General features: G+C 37.0%; 1 protein-coding gene across 4 annotated transcripts in view; it reads left to right on the top strand.

The window, feature by feature from the left end:
- Positions 1–535: 535 nt before the first annotated feature.
- Positions 536–6,000, top strand: part of faf (ubiquitin carboxyl-terminal hydrolase-like faf) — a 1,326,265-nt gene continuing 1,320,800 nt past the window's right edge. For 3 of the 4 annotated variants that reach the window (XM_090382082.1, XM_090382083.1, XM_090382080.1), the window contains exon 1: positions 536–604. The gene's annotated coding sequence lies outside the window, so the exon portion shown is untranslated. The remainder of the gene's footprint in view (positions 605–6,000) is intronic. The other variant, XM_090382081.1, reaches the window with a different exon arrangement.

Below are 6,000 nucleotides of genomic sequence, written 5' to 3'. Positions count from 1 at the left end.
ATGCTAATGCTAATATTTCTAAACTCTGGTTGTCAACAGCAAGAATTTTCCTAGGTGTGAGGAGGAGGAGCGGGCTGGTTCAGGCCCCGGGGTAACGATCATCGCAGCTGCCAACAGCAAATTTCGGTGATCGACTAAGAGTTATGACACAATAATTAATTTGTATGGGTACAGAATTGCTGGAGCCGGTTAGCATTGTGGTTCTGGGCATGAGAGAGTGACGACTCAGTCCAATGCGTGGCATCTGGATAATGGTAAATCATTATTATATGCTTTTTACACTCTCTCTAAAAGAATATCCGGAAGTATTTTCGGAAATGAAGTTCTTTGTTATTGAAAAAATTCTCTTCCAAACATATAAAGTTACGGTTTTCTATTATTTTGAAGCAGTATGCATTTCTATTATTAAAAAAAAAATAAAAAACACAAAAAATAGATTTCTAATTTATATTTCTTTTGAATCTTTTGCTCATATTGACTCAACAAAGAGTTTTTATTTAGTAGGTGGCACTGGTGAATTTCTCCTGATAGCTGTGGAGATGCAAGCAATGTAAGTTATCACAAGTTAAGGGTGCTGACATTGACAGTAGTTAGGGTGTAAAAAGTAAGTTTTTCAATGTTATAACAAAATTTTCTGTTACTTTACTTTGTGAATGTTGTGAATATGCAATGCATGTTGTTGTTGAACACATGCACACACTGGATTTTAATAATCAATTTTTTTTGTCTGATAGCATAATTAAAACTATGGTACCGGACTGGCTCACATCCCGTTTTAGGGGCTGGTCTGCAATACAATAAATCCAATTTTTAATATTTTTGATTTGAATATTTGTTAAATGACGTTTCGGTTATCTTCTAATGTACATTAACAAGTATTTAGAGGAGCGTCACTTTAATGGGCATATCAGATATTCTTTAACTTGGTTGGCTTTTTACACCTGAGTTTGTTGCTCGAATTGTCTGTAGGCCTAATGGTATTTTTTAAAGGTTTAATTTTAATAGGGGGAAAGTGATACAATTTTTCGACATGCAAGCCTCAGTCAGCGTGTTCTTACTGTTCTCAGTTAATGTTTTTTTCTGTTTTAATATTTTAATCTAGTTGAATATGTCTATAAAGAGGTGGCTTGTTACTATCACTTGAATCATGGATCACGTTTCATTTTATTGAGAATCGGCGGTTTTTCATTAATTGATCAACTTGAACAATTCACTATATTGAGTGTAAATATTAAGAAAAATGTATAACGATTCTTGTTCTGCTACATGGATGATAAACCTTTTATTGAAGCGAGATGTTATGGGATGGCGGCTTGGTGATATGGAAATGAGCTGTAGATAATATAATTTATATCGAGTATATAGTATCATCAGCACTTAATGATTATAAATTGTGTTAAATTTTGTTTATATTATCATGAAATGTAATGCCAAGTTATACTTTACTTTTAAACATAATTTTTCAGATCGAAATGCCCATGTCTTAAATGTCTAGTGTCAGTAGATGCTTTGACATTTTAAAAAAATGTAATGGCTGTGGGAGTTCTGTTTTTGTTTTCAATTACAAATTGTAGCCGAACTTTTTTTTTTTTTTTTAATGTATACTATAGACTATAAAGCTTGGATTGACTATGTCGCAGCTAATCCACCCTGGCTAATACTGCTTTGCTTTTCATCCGGGGGTCTTAATTTAACCACATACAATAAGGGGCACCACCCCTGCTGTCAAGGTGATTCTCAAAATGTACATAGTGGTATTTCTAGGCAGGCCAACTAAAGGAAACAGCCAGATTCATTGTTTATTTTTTCAAAAAATGTGTTTTTTTCAAAAATACATACAGATTTTGTCAAATCATTCCATGCTGCAGTATACTTTGATAAATATGAATATTACATAAAAAATTACTTTTTTTATCACATGATATTTTCTTTCGTTTTGTGTATTGTATGGAGTTTTGATTACCCAGGAAAATTCATTTACCGATCACTCCAGATAAATTTCAGTCTTCTGTGTTTGTATTAGTGTATATGTGCATCTATATATATATATATATATATTTGTTCAGTGTTTCAATTAAAATGCACCAGGCTCTTTCTCACATATTTTTAGGTGTAAGATATAGGTCATCCAGACATTTTTCGTCATATTTATGCTGAAATTTTCAAATTCAATGTTAAAATTTTAATAAGTTTTACCATTTAGATTTTAAAATCCCTAAATACAAATTTTGCCTAATTAGCTGCTTTTTTTCTCAAGGGGAAAATTGAAAATTGTCATCATTGGTTTAATCTAAAATATTAGTAGTAGTAGTGGTAGCAAATGATGCAAGAAAGCAAGCTTATAACATAATTAAAAAAAAAAAAAAAAAAACTGATAAATAAGCCTCCTCTCTTGTCTTCACCCATCCATGCTCTCCAAGAATTTGTCTAGTTCTTCCTTGGATTTATTAAACCATCCATTTCCATAACAACAGATGGAAGCCTGTTCCAACCACCCACTGGCTGAAGTCAAACTTTTTCTGCACATTTATTCTGCAACCATCCTTTTCCACTTCCAGAGGAAGAATGCCATTCACATTTGGTTTACTCAATTCATTCAAGGCCTTAAACACCAGCCCTCATGGGTAGCACAGTTGGTTGAATTGCCTTACTCCTCACACCAGGTGGAAAGCACCTGAGTTCGAGTCCCATCGATGATGTGAGCAATTTTTATGAGCCTTTTTCACAACATGGCTGACTTCGTCAGTCTCAGGCAGCGGTACCATGGTGTTTTCTCTTAAACTCAGGTTTTTCTTCTATCAAACAGAAAATTGACCACAGAATACATGCAATTTACAGACAGTATATACAGAGCAATATGGCCTTAGTTGCAGATGATCATAAAACTATAATAACAACAGCATTAAACACCTTATTCAGATCACCCTTCAGGTACCTAGTGTTCATAAGTTGCAATTTGCAGAACTGAAGCCTTTCTAGGTAAGAGCATCCTTTTGTTCCCTTCACCACTCTGGTTGCCCTTCTCTGCCCCCATTCCAGCAAATCTACATCCTTCCTAAAGTGAGGTCTCCAGATCTAAATATAATACTCAAGATGTGGCTTAACTATGGCAAAGGGATTAACAAAGGGATAATTGCCTCTTTATTGCTGCTAGCAAAGTTTCTGAATATCATTAAAAAAAACCCCATGAGCTGTTCTGGCAGCATCACTGCACTGCTCAGTCATTTCTTTACTGATGTAAATGCAAACCTATTTTATTTGAATGCAAACCTATTTTATTTGAATAAAAAAAAAAAAAAAAACACACTGGTTTTACCATTAGCAAAGGCACATGATTCAAGAAAGCAAGCTTATATAGCATCAGCCAAAAAAAAAAAAAAAACCCCTTATTTCACCCATCCACTCACTCCAAATGTTTATCAAGTTCTGCCTTGAATGTGTTTAAGCTATCAACTTCTACAATGACAGATGGAAGTTTGTTCCAGCAATCAACCACCCGCTGGCTAAAGGCAAACTTCCGCACATCTATCCTACAACCATCTTTCCTCAATTTGAATTTATGCCCTCTCAGGTGATTATTCTGAGCAAGAGGAAGCATTGAGCATGCTCAAACCATTCAAGGCTTTATACACCTCAATCAGATCACCTCGCAGGTGCCTAGTCTCCAGACACTATAATTTGCAAAACTTAAGCCTTTCTTCGTAAGTGCAACCCTTTGTTCCATTCACTAATCTTGTTGCCCTTCTCTGTACTCGTTCTAACAGCTCTACATCCTTAAAATGAGGCATCCAGATCTGTATACAGTACTTAAGGTGTGGCCTGACCATTGCCTTATACAAGAGGATAATCACCACCTTATCCCTGCTAGAAAAAATCCTGTATATCATTGACAAGACACCATGAGCTACTCTTGCAGACCGTCTGCACTGCATAGAAAACTTCGTATCTGCCTGCAGAATTACTCCCTGGTAGTTTTCATTCTCTACCACTTTCACTGTGGTACCACAGAGTTTTTATGTTACTCTGGGATTACTGCTTCCCTTATGTAGTACTTTACATTTGTCAAAATTAAACTTCATTTGCCACCTCCCAGCCCATCTGCTCAACTTTTCTAGATCCTGTTGTAGCAGTGTACTGTCATTAACAACCCTGCCAACCTTCATAGCATTTGCAAACTTGGACATTAAGCCTGATATACCATCATCAGTATCATTTATAAATACAGAAAACAACAATGGACCCAACTCTGAACCCTGAGGGACTCCACTAATAACATTAGTCCACGAAGAGCAGTGTCCATTGATTACCACTCTCTATCTTCTCCCACTCAACCATCCCTTTATCCATAGCAGCAATTTGTCTCCAATGCCATACTGCTCCAATTTGTGCAGCAGTCTTCCATGTGCAACAGTATGAAAGGCTTTTCTAAGATCCAAATATATGATATCAAAGTTATTCTTTGCATCCAGTTCCTTTGTGACTACATCATAGTATTGAATCAGATTAGTCAGACAAGAATTCCCCTTAACAAACACATGCTGTGTCCGATCTATAACTGAAGGCTAGATGGTCCTGCGAAGTGTGCTATAGGCCTAATGACTCTGATGAGTATAATAAGAAACTGTTCGGAGAAATAGAGTGGGCCAGTAAATCAGAGAGTCTTATAATGGGGGATTTTAATTTCCCAGATATTGACTGGAATTTGGGGGCTGGTCACTCACACAGTAGCAAGGCTTTTGTGGATTTATTGGATGATTGTTTTCTACATCAGCATGTTCGGGAGGCAACTAGAGGGAGTAATACTCTTGATTTGATTATCAGTAGTGATTCTTCATGCATTAAGAATCTGCAGATAAATGAACCACTTGGTGGCAGTGATCACAGTGTGCTGAAGTGGGAGTTACTCAAAGAGGTAACTACCATTAGGGGTAAAGGGAAGGGGTATTGCTTTCGTAAAGGCGACTACAATGGACTGAGACAGTATTTAAATTCTATACAGTGGGATCAACTGATGATATTGCCAACAGCAAATTCAAAATGGGAAGCATTCAAAGAACTTATCGTGGAAGCTACTAGGCTTTACATACCAACTAAGAAATATTGTTCAAGGTTTAGGCCTAAATGGTTGTCAGATGAACTAATGAGGCATATGGCAGAGAAGAAAAATGCATGGGATACATACAAATTAACACGTGACACGGATGCCTATGATAGATACAAGTTGATCTGTAACCAAGTTACAAAGGAGGTTAGGCAGGCGAAGGCAGATTACGAGAGATCCTTGGCAAGGGATGCGAAGAAAAACAGCAAAGAGTTCTTTACTTATGTAAACTCTAGAAGGAAGGGGATGAATCAGATTGGTCCACTTGAGATCGATGGGTCAACTGTTGATGATCCTGCTCGGGTAGCTAACAAACTAAATGAATATTTTGCATCGACATTCACACATGAGGAGTTATTCAGCGAGGGGAATGCCAGAGGTGTATTCAACTCTAGCAGTAAGCTAGAGAATCTTGTAATAACTGAGAGCAAAGTGGAGGAGAAATTGTTGAAGATAAACACAAGAAAGGCACCTGGGGTGGATGGGATCTATCCAGTTATATTAAAGGAGGCAGCAAAGGAGGTAAGCAAACCCTTAGCCATAATTATGAGAGCTTCCTTGGACTCAGGGGAGGTACCCATTGACTGGAGATGTGCAAATGTGACCCCAATTCACAAAGGGGGATCAAAGGCTGACACAAGTAATTATAGACCTGTGAGTTTAACTTCTGTTCCCGGAAAATTAATGGAGGCACTGGTGAAAGAAGCACTGCAGGATCATCTAGACAAGACTTCAGTTATAGCTAGGACACAGCATGGTTTTGTTAAGGGGAAGTCTTGCCTGACCAATTTGATTGGATACTATGATGCAGTCACAAAAGAACTGGATGCAGGGAATAACTTTGATATTATATACTTGGATCTTAGAAAGGCTTTTGATACTGTTGCACATGGAAGACT

This window comes from Mastigoproctus giganteus, chromosome 9 (genome assembly GCF_048544385.1).
Source record: "Mastigoproctus giganteus isolate SK-2022 chromosome 9, ASM4854438v1, whole genome shotgun sequence".
Lineage (NCBI taxonomy): Eukaryota > Metazoa > Arthropoda > Arachnida > Uropygi > Thelyphonidae > Mastigoproctus > Mastigoproctus giganteus.
Note: the sequence above shows the minus strand (reverse complement) of the source record. Positions and strands in the feature narration are given on the sequence as shown.